Source organism: Beta vulgaris, chromosome 5, assembly GCF_026745355.1.
Source record: "Beta vulgaris subsp. vulgaris cultivar EL10 chromosome 5, EL10.2, whole genome shotgun sequence".
Classification (NCBI taxonomy): domain Eukaryota; kingdom Viridiplantae; phylum Streptophyta; class Magnoliopsida; order Caryophyllales; family Amaranthaceae; genus Beta; species Beta vulgaris.
In genome coordinates this window covers 31,957,763-31,974,196 of record NC_079206.1, presented here as the reverse complement: position 1 = coordinate 31,974,196, position 16,434 = coordinate 31,957,763, and the positions used below count along the sequence as shown (strand labels likewise).

The 16,434-nt window shown below is 34.0% G+C and overlaps 1 pseudogene; it reads right to left on the bottom strand.

Moving 5' to 3' along the window:
• Nucleotides 1-2,174: 2,174 nt before the first annotated feature.
• LOC104893783 (serine/threonine-protein kinase MHK-like) lies at nt 2,175-14,145 on the bottom strand (annotated as a pseudogene).
• Between the last annotated feature and the right edge of the window lie 2,289 nt (nt 14,146-16,434).

The window sequence follows — 16,434 nt, the reverse complement described above, 5'->3', positions numbered from 1 at the left end:
TTGCTTCACAATCGCATTAACAATCATTATCCGATCTTATTCATACTAGTAACCTTAACTCTAGTGTCTTTTATTTGATATTTAAACTCTTGATATTTGTTTATTCTTGTTATTAGATAGTCTTAATTGTTACCAAACCTCTTTCAAACCCCCAAATATCTTTCAATTAAGTAGTCTAGACTTGATAGACTTTAACTAATCCCTGTTTCCCTGTGGATCAACCCTTGACTTGCCCTTACTATTTTCTTAGTAATTGCTCGTTAGGTTTTATAAATATTGTTTGAAAAGCGGGTTTTGGTGCCTTAACGACACACTAAAAACCTTTTATCATAGTTAGGGTTAGGGAAATGCGGCGTGGGTTTTGGTTTGCTCCATTAGAGTTTAGGGTTTGGGTGTGGTTCAGGCATTCAACGAGGGAGAGAAGAAACGTGAGTTTTGTTATTATTATTTTTTTTCTCCACCAAATTAATGGTTGGTCACAGGATCAACTAGGACTACATGTAGCTCTGCCATTGTGTGCGCTTAGGCCAACAAGCACGTGCATAACGCATGGGTGTCTCACGCCACGCATCAACCATGCGTCAGACACAAGACTGGTACATTGAGCTTATTGCCTTCAGCGCAACACATTTTTGCTTTTTTTTTTTTTGCCAAATTTTAGTTAATATCTTGAATTATTATTTTGACTTTTTATAATTATCATTGATAAAGGGATCTAAATCATAAAATTTGATTTTATCAAAATAATTTGATACAAAATTTATTTTGAAAATCTATTTAATTATCATGAATAATAATTAGGCCTAGAAATTGGACTTCATTTGGATGGACTTTCAAATATATTCTGACTCAAAAAAGGTTTCGAACAAGCCTTTTGATTGCTTCTTTTCAATATGTACCAAGTAGAACGATAGTATGTTTCATCATTATGTGATTAAAGAGGAGACATATTTATGTGTCTACATTAATACAAGGATCGAAGAAGCCATTTTATAAATATATCGGTTAGAGTTTAAAGGATTCAATCGTTTACCAAGAATCTGCCACGAACTCAATACGATTTAATCCATTTGCTATACCTTCACGTATTATAGTGCCAACATAATCCTTCTAACATTTTCAAATGTTCCTTGTGTTACCTTGACAATACGTTAGCATGTGAAAGTAACTACCTGGATGAATCAAAGTATCACGTGTTGATGTTCTTTATATGGTTACAACAAGACTATAAAAGGTTATAGTGATATGTTTTGCATCAAAACTAATTCTCCAATATTTGCTTTTAACATTTAAATGAGAGCAACCGAAAATACTATTTATATAAATTATTATCAAATTACTTTAGTACTTACTCCGTTCTTTAATAGTTACATTTTCACTTTCGCAATTGCTAACAAAATAGATTTAGCATATAAAATGACGATATGTCATAATGTCGAACTTGATTGGCCATTTAATATCATTTTTGTAATTTTAAAATTGCCACCCATCCCCTTGACCTCTCCATAACTAGCGGCAATTCTTCTCCTATTTCCTTGTTAGTTTTTCCCCTAAATTTGAACCAATTGATATAAAAATAGCTTGAATATTAAAAGCGAATAAATTTGGCAGCTAAAACAATTATCTTCAAATATTCCTGATAATTAGTTATTGTTATAAAACGATAGAGATGAAGTAGAAGTAAAATGCTAAAAGGGAATGCCAATTTTCAACGCTACATACAACATACTTTTCTTCTGTGATCTGCTGATTTTGACCTTGAAATTCAGTCTCTTAATAGTAACTTTCTTGAATTTAGCAAAAAATAGCAATATGAGTTCCCATTAAAGAGACAAGCCTGAAGGTGTTAAATCCTCACAGAAACACACAACTGCTGCAACATTCACAACCATCATGCCAACAACAGCCCTCACCAATCACCATCATCAACAATTAGTGTTCGTTCAAACCGCCAATATAATTTTGGTTAAAGCAGCTGATTTAAGAGATGGACATGAAGTAATTGTTAGGTTCAGAAAGGGTGGGGTTCAAGAAGAATGCACCCAAAGTTGAGAGCAGCAATGCCAGAAGGGTTAAAGCGAGACTGAAACAGGGACGTGCTACACACACAGTAGGTAGCAGCAGCAGCATAGTCTTACATGACGATGAGAAAGACGGAGTGAAAAAGTTGCAAGGGACAAAAAATATACTCTTTACATAAACAGCTATAATATATTCACAAATCGCTCCAAGGAGCATAATCACTGTGATCCCTAACATAATTATTTTAGTGTTGGAGAAGGAAAATAAATGAAATAATTACATCTTTATGCTCCCTCCACATTGAAAAAAAGAAAAAAGACGTTAAGAGTCAATCAGAGGTAATGACTCGGCTGGTGGGGGAGGAAACAGCCAATAATGGGCCATCTAAAATACCTGGCTGCAAAGCTGCAAGGCCGAAACCTCCTGAATGAGGAACTGCAATTGGAGGATGCGTAATTGAACTGCTAGACAAACCGGAATACAAAAGCTTAGATATCAGAAAACAAAACCAAACAATAAAACAGTAATGCTAAGAAACTGATAATAATCCATGAGTTGCATGTTCACGCTACACGGAGAAACTTATTATAAAACAACTTCAAGTTAGTCCACCAACCTGAATGACAGTGACAAGGACGGATCAACTGCAGGAGTCTCCCCATTTCGGCAAGGTGAAAAAAGCGACCAGAAAACTGTATTACAGAGAAGAATTCAGTTCTCAGTTGCTAACAGAATCCAAGAATAAAACTTTCTTATATAAGGTAAGCAAATAAAGAGTATGATTTAGCTTAAAAACGGCAAGCATACAGCATATGGCCCCACCCTTACAAGCAATATGTTCTTTCTTCTCTCATTCATTTACAGTTTCCTCGCCAAGGAAACAAACAATACAGCTAAAGTTGGGACCCTATAAACATATAGAGCAATATTTGTGCCCAATTATCTCTACCTATCTACACTGATCTCAGTTTAAATTTCACAATTCTACATAGGTAGAGATAGGTAGAGATAGCAATATGATTCAGTTTAGGTATATGATTCTTCGCTTTCAGATTCCAAACATTTCCTATTCAAACAAAGGCATACGAAACCAAGTTAGTTATTAAGGTACGCATAGTCCAGATCTACCATCCTTATTTTACGCAAGGAAGCAATTAGAAAATTCTGATATAGCTTTTTTGGGCCAAAAATTTGAGTAGTATAAGGTTTATGTACCTTCTAATGATACATGAGCAGATGCAAGAGTTCAAACTACATGAAAAAGCATCTGTGGGTACAGCATATGGATAAGTAGGAATAATTTGGTCTCAGTGGAACCTTTAGTAAGGTTTATGTACCTTCTAATGATACATGAGCAGATGCAAGAGTTCAAACTACATGAAAAAGCATCTGTGGGTACAGCATATGGATAAGTAGGAATAATTTGGTCTCAGTGGAACCTTTAAGACTTGTAGGCTGAAAAAGTATGTGAAACCAATCAAGTGATGTATGTGAGAATCAACGAGATTATGCAGTTGCATGAGACTTGTAGTCAGGGAACATGTGATGCTTGAGTGAATTTATCAACCCCATGACTGAACAAGAACCCAACCTAGTGGTAGATTTCAGCAACAAGTGTGACGACATACCCACTAAACCACTTCTCTAACTTTGTTTCCCAAAACAAGCACTCCTAATTCCGTCAAGATAAAAGAAGAATCTCTAAGACTAAGAAAATTATAGGAAACAGAAATGGTACCTGACTGCTCTGGATGATCCTGAAACTAGAGCAGAAATATACATCCTGCAAGGTCAAGTTTATAACTTTTCATGATAAGCAGAAGGCAGCTACTTTCAAATCATATTGAACATCATTAGGTCTTTCATAATTATATACTAACCTGTCGTGTGCTTCCAAATACACGAGGTCCCATCTCTGCAAACAGCAATGACATAATGCATATTAGGATTAAAGATCAAGGACTGAAATTAAAGCAGGAGGGAGGGTTTAAACTTCAAAAGCACCTTTTAATGTGGTAAAGCTTGCGATGGAAGACTTTATATGGACAATTCTATAACACAATATCTTAGATATAGATATCAGCAAGCGCCAACTTTCTAACAGCACTCTCTCAAGAAACAATTGAGTGCGAAAATAGATAAAGTGAAATTGATGGTCAAGCAAGTGAAGAATCTCACTAACACTGTTTCATTCGTCGAAAAGCCACACATCAGTTTATCTCCAACCATGAATAACCAACACTACGTAGTTGATATAAAAAGTGATTCACTTGATTAATTTTCACTTTTGGTGACCTAGAGATGGTCAAGGTGACTGCAACCTATAGAAATGACCATTGCAATCCAGCATAGATTTCTCACCTAAACTAGATACGCCAGGGTTCACAGCCAATGTCAGGCCGAGAAAACAATCATCTGCCTTGCTGTCAAAGTCCCACAAGTTCAGCTCAAGGTTTGGCTTTGTTTCTGTCAAGTAAAATGGTGGTTAAACATCATCAAAAATTATAGAGAAGCAGGCATACAGAGGTAGAATTCAAAGCTTACTTGTATGATCTGGCTTACTATGAAAGGGATCATGAATGGGACGAGGCACCCGCAAAGCAACCTGCCATAGCTCATGTTAGGTTAACAACTAATAACACGAAAGGTATTTAGAACTAAATTTTATTATTACATACATGGAAGAATGGATGATGTAGTGCCTGTTCTGCTGTTGGTCTCTTAAGTGGATCCCAAGAACACAGTTGCTGGAATTCAAGAAAGTCATTTATTTATACAAATGCACAAACAAAAAGCGAAAAACATGACCAATAATTAAACATTTGACAGCCTAAACAATTGTCTACACAAGGACACTTACGCTGATTAGATCAATAGCTTCCCCATTAGCATTCGGGATAATTTCCGACAGATTTGCAGGCAACATCTGCGCATATTAGGCAAAATCCATAATTTTAAGCAAATAGCTGCAACATAAAATAGATAAAGCAATAAAAATGCATCTCACCTCTGAATAACTTATACTGATTAGTTGAGTGATGTTCTTAGCTTCAGGAAACACAGCCCAATCTAGAGCACCAAGTACACAGCATATTTTGTATAGCTGATCTGTTTCACTGTCATAGATGGCGTATGAGCAAAATAATAGTCTATCACCAATTATGAAAATTAAGCATGAAAAGTAATATATGCACTTCAATTCAGTCTTCAACTATTTTGCATAAACAAGATTGAATATGCATAACCTTCTCAAGTAGTACCAGGAGAATAAGAAATTTCTTAATGGAGCCAAAATAAGGTCATGTGTCATATATATTTCCAGTGCAAAAGAAATTGCAACACTCGTATAAAATCAGCACTCATATAAAACGATAACATTGTTTGCTATTCCCAACAGAACAAAATAACAGGCAAAACATATAGCTCACAAGAACGTATACCATCAATTGAAGAATACTCTTGTGAAGAAAGAATTTCATCGGATATTAACATTTTTAAGGAAGCCTAAACCTATTATCTTTTCACAAGGAGCACTAGAATTGAAAAAAGCCATTACCTCTCTCCAGGGAAAATTGGACACGAGGTGAATAGTTCAGCAAGTACTGCACCAACTGCCTACATATCTGCAATAATACTTAGTTAGACCATACATGGAAATGGATTGATAAATAGCCACCTAATAGAACACACTAAGACGTAATAGTTGGACATATAAGTGAAAATCAAGAGAACAAACCAATTGCAGGGGTATACAATGAAGACTTCAACAGAACTTCGGGGGCCCGGTACCTGGCAGACAACATTAGAGCGCAAGAGATGACATACACAGGTTTATACTTTATACACATGAAAGATGCAGACACACATAACTAAAGGGGCTCAGAGGACATGTTTGGGCAAAAAACTCACCAACGTGTTGAAACATACTCAGTATATGGAGGCATTGGTGAAACTTCTCTGGCTAGTCCAAAATCAGCAATTTTGATCACATCATTGGTCACCAGAAGATTCTCTTCAATGGACAAGGATCACGAGAAAAAAGGTCAGGGTAAAAATTAATCCATGTTTAAGGACAGAAAATCAATGTAATAGACATTCAATTAAAAATTCAAGACATGCTGAAACCCCAAAGGCATCACCAAACATCGTACCAGGTTTTAGATCCTGATGAAAGTATCCATTCCTATGCATGTGTGCAAGTCCCTCAAGGACCTGGGTCAAAAAGTTTCTTATCTCTTCTTCAGTAAATGGTCTTTGTCGGTCCTTCATTATTTGATATAGATTGTATTGCTGAGAGAACACAAGTTATCAATGCCAACTCTAAAAATTGTTTAACAAACAAGTTATCGTGATACCAGCAGCCACACAAGTGAAAACACGTCCAGAAAAGTTATGGTGTGACTGAACTGTTAAAATGTATTAAAACAGAATATGTTGCCTTGACCTAGTAGCCAACCTTGTTCTCTTCTCTCTCTGATTCCAAGTTTTCAACACTCATTTTGCCAATTTTGAAAAATAATAAACGGAACCAAGCATGAAGTCAAGAAGAAAAAGTGCACCATTTAGCTTTCATCTTCCGTATTTGGAATAATATCATTGGAGTGAAACACAAATGCCAAAAATAGATATGGAATTTAGGACAAGAATATACTTTTACAAAAAAATTGAAAATGATAATTTGCTTAGATAATTGATTCCTGTTTATGAACTGTGCTATATTCTCATAATAGCAGCAAAGCTGGAACAGAAGGAATGAAAATGCCAATTTCTAATATCAACTTATTGTTTTTTCCAAAAATAAACAAATAAAGTCCGTTTAAAAGACTACCTATCCACCAAGTTCGAAGTTCAAACAGAATCCACTCTTTTACATGCCAAAAATGACAAGATGACATAACGAAACCCTTGGGAAAAGCCTGAAATTACCTTGTAAATTATAATCCTTGTGTATAGGTTAGAAACAAAATGATGCAAAAGATGCACTTCCTTAGTCGGAAAATTGGATGCATTGATAACGATGGAAAGGGATGAGAAGTACAATTTTAGGATTTTGCAATCCGACATCATCAGTCTTCTTCAATTAGCCTCACTCATCTAATAGACATTAAAGAAGTGATACCAAACAAAAAAGACAATTCAACATCACGAAAGGTGATTCCAAAAAAATTCAACCTTTACCCTTTTAGCTAGATGTATCAGAAAACTATATAGGCAGTACAAAAGAACTACACTTAAATTGAGCTCAGAAGGACACTTCAGTTATCCAAACCCATGACCTGGATACGGCATTTCAGGGAGGGAGGGTCAGGCACAGATTTTAAATGGAAAAGGATGATGGTACTGGATGAGGGCCAGAAAACTAGCACCCTAAGACAACAGACAATTTGGTGGATTCTCATTAGTTGCTTAAAAGATGGAACAAGTTTTCGTTCCACCACCTATCTCATTCTCATTGTTTTCCAACTTAAACTTTTTGAGGTACATGACGTACATCGGAACCAAAAAGAAAAACTAACTTATGTACTGCTCAAGTTTAAAACTAAATAGTCACTGAGTAGTAAATATGTTACTTGAGAGGCAAAATGACATAAATGCTTAGAAACTTACCATATATTCAAATATGAAGAACAAATCATTATTCTCTCTCACAACTTCTTTCAGCTTTATGATGTTGGGATGACTCAATCGACGCAGAGACTTCAAAAAAATAGAAGTAGCTTGTTATCACAACATGAAACTAAATTGTGCCACAAACACAACAGAATTAAGCATGGAAAGCATAAGAAGTACCTTTACTTCCCTCAAGTTTACACATTCTTCCCAAAAATAGAACTTCCTTTTCATTTTCTTGACAGCAACCTGTGAATAGAAGATTAAACCATTGATTAGGCTCGCAAACCAAGTCTAAACATGAACTCTAACCCCCACCACCACCTCCACACAACCACCACCATAGTATATATAATACTACAGAGAAATCCAATAAAATACCAGAATGAGATGGAGCGAAGTACAAAAAGTTAACGTAAATGAGATCCACATACAAGAGAGTAAAAGCAATCATTTTTCATTACAAAAAGTACACTGTTAAGTTGAAAATGCACGTAAAATACGTAAAGGTGAGCCTCTCCATTTCTTTTCATCCATTTCCTATCTTGATATGGTGACACGTAAAAAAGTTCTAAATAAAAACCCTATATCTCCCCTAAATGCATTCTCAACCATTGATCTAAAAGATTAGTCCATACATTCTTTATAGGAAACGAAGATGATCCTGTCTCAAGGTAAAGTGTAGCTAGTAGGCTTATTGAGCTCAAAAAGCTTAAGATTTAATATACCTGAAAAGATTGTAATCCGAGGATCTCGAAACTAAACCCGCATATACTAGTAGGAAAAAACAAACACAAAATACAAAAGTGTTTATGAGGAAATAAGAAGAAAAATTAATTTCTTTCCCTCAACAATAGTACTTTGAATATAATTAGTTCCAACAAACCAATACAATATCATTCACTTTCTCTTACAAACTTGTTTTCCCCTAACTTGATAGTTCCTTCCACATTATCAACAATTATCTACATGCATCTATAGTAGCTTAAACCTCATTTTACAGACTAAACATTAACATTCTCACCACAGCTAGGACACATAAACATCACCATTAAGGCTCTTAATCCTAGTAGTTTGTAACATATCAAACCTTTCAGCTTCCTACATATACTACCAATTTAGTTAGAAAGCTAAATGACAACCAAGCTTCTTAACCATCATGACTGTTACTACTTGCTAAAGATTTCAAGAACATAATACTTCCATATTCTTTACACATTCTAACTCACGCATGAGCATGCCACACTTGTTGATGAAGGTTAATGTTCAATTGCATCACAAGATGAAAAAATTTGTTGAAGACATGCTTCTCATCGTACAGATTTACAAAATCCAACGAAAAATCTATCAACATGCTTAGTTTCAGCCGCTACGAGCTGCTACATTCAACTGGTACCATCTAAAACCCACCAGCAGGAAAATTAAAAGTTGCTTAAGCAAAAATTGGTTCACTTTAAAGAAAACAAATTAATCCACTTAAGAAATTTCGTTTCCATTTACTTCTAATCTTTCCCATGTGGGACACCTGCATAAGAACAAATAAGTTTACTGTAAATCAAACTATACCCCAAAAGATATATGAAGACAAAAACACCTAGCAATATGGAAAAAAAAAAAAAACAAATCACAAAAGAAACACAGTTATCCAAAAATATTAATCTACTCCCATATATTCAATAAACCTCAAATCTTTATCAAATTCCCCCATTTATTTATTTTAGTGGATGAACAAAAATTATAATATTTTTTACCATATACTCATCGAAATTTTTGATGTGCTCAGATAAGAACCTCATTTAAATATATAATTAAACAGCAATTTAATCAGTGAGCCCTGATATTAATCAACAAAATTTCAAAAATTAAAGTTTTAATCTTTCTCGGAATTACAACAAGCACAGTATTAAAAAATACCCACAAAAGTGACAAAAAAAATTGTAGAATGAAGATATAAACTTATTGACAGAAAAAGGAAAATAAACAAAGGGCTTAAAACAACAAAATTTATGGTAACATCAAATCCTTAAAAAACAAAGCACACAATTCACAATTACACAAACTCGATAACTTTTGATGAATAAATTCACAAATTAGTTGGAAAACAATTTTAACAAAATAAATTTTCCTAACAACAATGTAACTATAACACACTAAACGCAAAAAAGATAATATATTTTTTATTTATGGATCAAGAAACAGTCTTGATATAAAAAAAAATCCAAATTACATCCATAATTTAATTTACAAAAACAAAAAATCTGGAGCAAAAAATAACGATTTTAAGGGAACATAATAAAGATCGAAATATTAAAACTCACCAAGAATGTTGACAAATTGCAGCAAAAGAAAAAGGAAAATTCAGAGGAGAGAGAATGTGAATATTCGGATCATGAACAATGTAGCAAGGATTATGTTGAAAAGAAGTAGAAGAGGAGAGAGAAAAATAGGAGGGAGGAACGCAGGGGCGGATCCAGGATTCTCGAGCAGGGGTAGCGCAACTTTACATTACTAGAAACTCAAAAAAAAAGTTCGTAATTACTAGATTTCTCATCCACTAATCATCCATTCCCACAATTACAATAATAAACTCACAAATTCCACAAATTTCCAATTTCAAGAACATATAATATATCACTCCCAAATTTCCACAAACTCAACAACATGTAAAATATCACTCTCAAATTCCACAAGTTTGAATATTCAATAACAATCTTACTCATTCTTCCAACTCAACAAATTCAAATATGACAACAATCAATCAAAACTCAACTAACAAATCAAAATTTCAACCTAACTAAGAATCATACTTCACAACAATCACAATTCACAACTAACAATCAAAATTCAGCCCAACATTCAAAATTCCAACAATTGCAAATCTTCAACCGTTAAGCAAATTAAGGAAACTTCAAATTTCAATGGTTACCTGAACAACTGTGATTCTGTGAACTGCTTGTCGCCCTGTCGGAGTCGGACTGTCGGAGGCTCGGCGTCGGAGCACTCGACCGGTTTATTCAAAGTTCAAACTGCCATTAGAGAGGATTAGAGGAAAGAGAAAGAAAGTTAACCCTAATTCTAAAGGCCTAAACGGCTAAAACCTAAGAAAACCTAAGAAAATTAAGGAATCATTCACGAAATTACAGAAACTCAGTAACTCACCATTTTTCTGATTTTCTCTGAGACTCCGACGACGCGACGACCAACGGCGACGACCGAGAGGAGGCGACCACTGAGAGGAGGCGAAAAGCCCACGACTTTGAGGAGGTGACGACCGACGACTGAGAAGAAGCGACGACCGACCGACCGACAGCCGACGACTGAGAAAATCTGCGACGAACGGAGAGGAGGCGACGAGTGCTGAGTGAGAGATCTGACTTTTGAGTTTTGTTTGAGAGTTGAGAGAGTGAAGAAAACGTCGCATAAATTTCAGCAAGAATGTTGACAAATTGCAGCAAAAGAAAAAGGAAAATTCAGAGGAGACAGAATTCGGATCATGAACAATGTAGCAAATTATTTTGAAAAGAAGCAGAAGAGGAGAGAGAAAAATAGGAGGGAGGAGAGAGAAACAAGTCTAAATGGAGGTGGGCGTAAATTTCGCAGAAGAAACTATAGGTGAAGAAACCAGAGAATTCATTTATCTTTTTTATTAAAGTAATTAAGAAAAAGGAAAATATATTCCAAAAGCAAAAATTAAAAATAAAAATAAAATAGAAAGAAATAAAAAGGGTAAAGTATGAAAACAAAACACTATTGCTTTGTGGTGGTCCCCTTAAACATAGTGGACCTTATTGTATGTAGTATTGTTAAATGTTGATAAAATATTGGAAAATTAATCTTTTTTAATGAAAAAAAGTGGAAATGGTGAAGTTACTAGATTGCCCTTTTGAGAAGTGTGGGTGTAGGATAAGTAAGGGTAAAATGACAAAAATGGGGTTTACCTAATAAGGAAGATAACGATTAATTAGTTGTTTATAGTGGATAAGATTAAGGCATTTTGGTCAAAGTATGTGAATTAGAGGGAATGAGAATTGCCCTTTTAAAAAGAAGTGTGGTTTATATTTTGGTGGTTTTGGATTCTTAGATGAAATGACGGAAAGCCCTTAATGTATACCAAAGGGGTTGAGATTTGAGTTGTGTTGTTGTTGAATTAAACAAAAGCCCATAATTATGACCTGGAGAAGGATGCACCAAAAGTTTTTGTATATATTATAATAATTTAATACTTCATATCTTCTTCTATAATCAAAATTTGCAGAAAAAAAAGATAAACTGAACTCGTGAGATACTCTTGAGGTTTATTAAAAAAAAATTAGATAAGGTATACTCCAACGTTTTACAAATTCATAAGGTGCTCTTACGACTAATAAACATTAAATTTTGTCAAATAAAAATCCACTGCGACATTCTTTTTAGGTTCTTAATTAGTTTAACACCCAATCTCTTACCTTTTCCCGTACTCCATACCCTCGCTTGATTTGTAACTAAAGCACCTAAACGACCACGATTATCATCTTCTCACTACTTATGGCAACTCTCAAGAAATTAAGAAGTTAGTTAATGAAGAAAAAGCTTCTATTGGATTCAATAGAAGAAAGAGACTGACAAAGTCTAGTTTTTTTTGTTAGTTGAGCTATGGTGAAAGTTAGTTTTAAAGATCTCAAGTATTTTTTTTTTCTTAGAAAAAGAACCTCAAGAGTACTTATGCATTTTTAAAATAATAAAGGTATCTCTTGAATTTTATAAACTACAAAATTACCTAGGGAAAACTTGAGAGGATACATAATTACATATCCACAAGCTCATAAATTACTGGTAGAGTTCTTTGAAGTGCTACCACAAGAATGGAGTTAAGTATAAAATTGGGTACTCAACTTTGCCTTTTGTTTCAATTTGGGTACTGAACTTTAAAAAATTTCAGTTTAGGTACTCAAAATGGTCGTTTGTAGTTAGGTACTGAACTTTGATAACTTACCGTTATCAACACACAAAAAACGGAAACATATAACATGATATCAGCTTTTAACTTTTTGACAAACTTTTTGACCTTTTTTTCTCTCCTCTAATTCCTCTCCCCTCTATTCTCTTTCCCCTCTAATTCCTCTAACAAAAACCTACCAATCTTTACAATATTTTAAAAACAAGACAATTCAATAACTTTACAGAAAAACAAAATCAATCTTCCATCAAACAACAACATAATCGATTAAACCCCGGTTTGAAAAAGGTCAAATTACACATATATAAGCTGAAACTTAGATATTAATATCTTAATAAATCAGAATATTATTCAAAAGGGGGTGAATTCTGAACTATACCATTTCTAAAAGCTATTCAAATGAGAATATAAGAGCAACTGGAAAAAAAAAATTCAAAAATCATCGAAAAAACAAAGGAAGAGTAAATTAAACCTCCAAAGAACACTATAAACTCGAAATTCATCCTCGAGCTCGCATTCAGTGACTTGAGGATCTAAATTACCAACGTAAACTCATGCCATTTTTCCTGCAATTTTGATACCTGACAAATTAGATGATAATTCAACAATTATAATCAAAATAAAACGAAAATTTACATGATAATATAGATGATTTTTGTCATTAATTGAAGGAATTGAAGATGAAAAATAAACGAGAAGAAGTGAGGAGAGAGAAACCTTAGGGTTTCGACTTTCAGTCATATATAAAAATATTGTAAAGATTGGCACGGAGGATTTTTTTAAAAATACCGGAGCACTCTGGCACCGTAACTGTAGCACAACGACCACGAGCCACGAACAAACCAGCCACGACACTCGAACAACGCAACCAACCACGACGTTGGGAAACGGTGTGAACTACCGGTGAAGGAGGGGACCGAGGACACGCGACTGAGGCAGAGGTTTGAGGAGAACCTACAAAAATTCATCAAAACCCAAAAAACTCAAACCCACAAAACAGGACAATAGAAACCCACAAAATTCTATCAACCCAACAAAATTTCTCCACAATTTTGAATCAAATTTCTCAATTGGGTCAATCAAAAATCGGATATTTGGATAAGGGTTTGATGCAATAGAGGGAATTATAAACGAATTCAAATCTGGACACTAGCTTAAATGTCAATTTATTATCCAAAATGATGAAAAAAAGAGGAACAAATTAAACCCCAAAAGAAAAAGAAAAACCGAATTTTCAAAGAGGAGAAGATAGGAGAGAGAAACTGAAATTGACGAACATGATGAAGACACAAATACGGTGGAAGTGTAGGAGAGAGAATTGGAATCAGATGAGTTGAAGAAGGTGAAGAGAGAGAATAGAGGGGAGAGGAATTAGAGGAGAGAGAAAAAAGTTGTTGCCTCAATTTTAATAAATACCTCATCAGCCTTTGGATCAGGAACAACAACCTCAACATGCTGCAACATAGACAACAAACCCTCAAAAAAACTTCAAGAGAACAATTCTGTTTCAAGTTAATCACATGCTTCATGTTCATGTTCTTTCATCTACTAAAAGATTTCATTAAGCATACAACCATCTCTTCGTCAAATTCTAGATATGATTTTTTGCTTTTTACCACCTTTTAAGATCACAATTTTCAAAATAACCACCTTATAAGTTTATTTTTTATAATAACCATCTTATATGACCTAAATCTCCGTAAATACATATCAACTGACATATTTCATAAAAGATTTTTTCTTAAAGAAGGGTTTAAACCTTATATAATTTCTAGTGAATAAAGGTGGAGGTGATGAAACCATTCTTAAATCCTTTTTTAGGACGATTTCCTTGACGAATCTATCAATTGGTAAGTATTAAAAAGATTTAGGTCATATAAGGTGGCTATTTGAAAAAATGAACATATAAGGTGGTTATTTTGAAGAACATGATTTCATAAGGTGGTTAAAGTAAAAAAAATCCTTCTAAATATTATGAAAAACAACCTATAACTCATCTATAAAAATTTGTTTAATATCCCTAAAAACTCTAATGAGAATAATTCCTCCTACCCTTATATTCCTATTGAAGTACTCAAACTCATTTCCTCCCTTGCTCTTTAGCACAAGTGCACAAAACATTTGCAAGAGTTCTCGTTCCTAGCTTCTGAGACCAGTACGTCTGGAAGAGACATGAAGATGGGAGCGCGAAATCCAAAGTTTGCCAACTGTCATTTTTCGGAATAAACATATTCTATAATTTCAGAAATTGTAACACCCCGATAATTCTCTTTTTCTAGAAATAACTTTATAATAAACCTTAGAGAATTACCCAGGCATTATCGCCCGTGTAATAACGTTTCGGCTTACTCAGAATTTTGCAGCGGAAAACAATTTACTAAAATAAAATCAACTTTATTAAACTTATGAAATAAGAACCAAACAATGTTTGAACTGAAACACACTAACTTAAAACTAATGTCTGAAAAGATAAAGTCCTAGAAACAACTTAAATGATACTAATGTCACAAAAGCCTCTCCATTCCAGATTCCCCAATGGTATGCATCTTCGAACCTGTAATGTCAATGCTGTCTTGACTCTGCTCCCCCGAAGGATCACCACAGGATCAATAGGCAAAGCCATGATCACAAATACAGACAAGTACGTAATCAGCAAAGCTGAGTACTACATATCATACATTCATAACCCTAAGCATGATACTACAAAATAACTTGCAGGAATAAATAATAACAAGAGTAAATAATAATCTGCAGACAACTTTTACTGAACTAAACTTAACACATCTTTTATTACTTTAATTGAATAGTTATTGGACGAGTTGTCCTGCCAATAAAAATGAAATGGGGGCGCGACTCCGCATTTCAGAGTGACCTGCGATATCGAGGAACCTTTTGAATAAAGAGGGATGGTGATCAACCCATTCCTAGAAAAGCTATGGCACGCTCACCATAACCCCAACCCTTATGTCCAACTCTAGACGTGCACCAGTCTAAAGTCTATAACCTATTCTCGTTTCACTTTACGTTGCATTCATTTTAATACTTGTGTTGACACCAACCAAGCACATAGCACATAATTAATAATCACTTAATCATAACAGAACTCCTTTTTATCTTAGAATTAACAAGTGTTCACAACTTATCAATCAAGACTCCTTTCTATTTCTTTTTATCCTTTTTGTTGAACCTAGCCAACAGAAAACCGTACCTTTATATAGGTATAACTCATACTTACCAAATAAGATCCACGGTTCTTATAAGATAAATAACCAATACTCAAGAATCTATGTAACACATGATTCCATCTTACTTACATTAATTCACTCACGAATTAATACAAAACTAAACTTATCTGCTTGCATCAAACTTCCATACAAACAGTCATACTCATAAATATTCTGTAATCCCCCACAATTTTAGAGGATTTTCATAAATATATTAAAATATTTATGTAATTATATTTAAATCCAAATGAGTTTGAAAAATGATTTGACTTTTAAAAAAAGGGTTGACTATTTTTAAAAGTCAACTAAAAATATTTTCATAGCTTAATAAAATTGAAAATGTTTTAATTAAGCATGTCTTGACAAAAGCTTTAAGTATTAAAAGTATATATTTAAAAAGAAGTTTAATGGAATCGAAACTCCTAAAAGGATAAAAAGGAAAAGAATCCTGTTGATGATTAAAGTCCTAAGTTGATCATCTTATTAGTCATCAAATCTTTTTAAATCTTATCTCTTTCCCTAAACCTAAAAGGATTAGCCTTTATGTAAATATCCTAAAACCCAATTATTTCACCCTACACACTTATTTTTTCAGAATCACGCCACTTACTATTCTCTCTCTCTTCATGGTTTTCTTTTTCC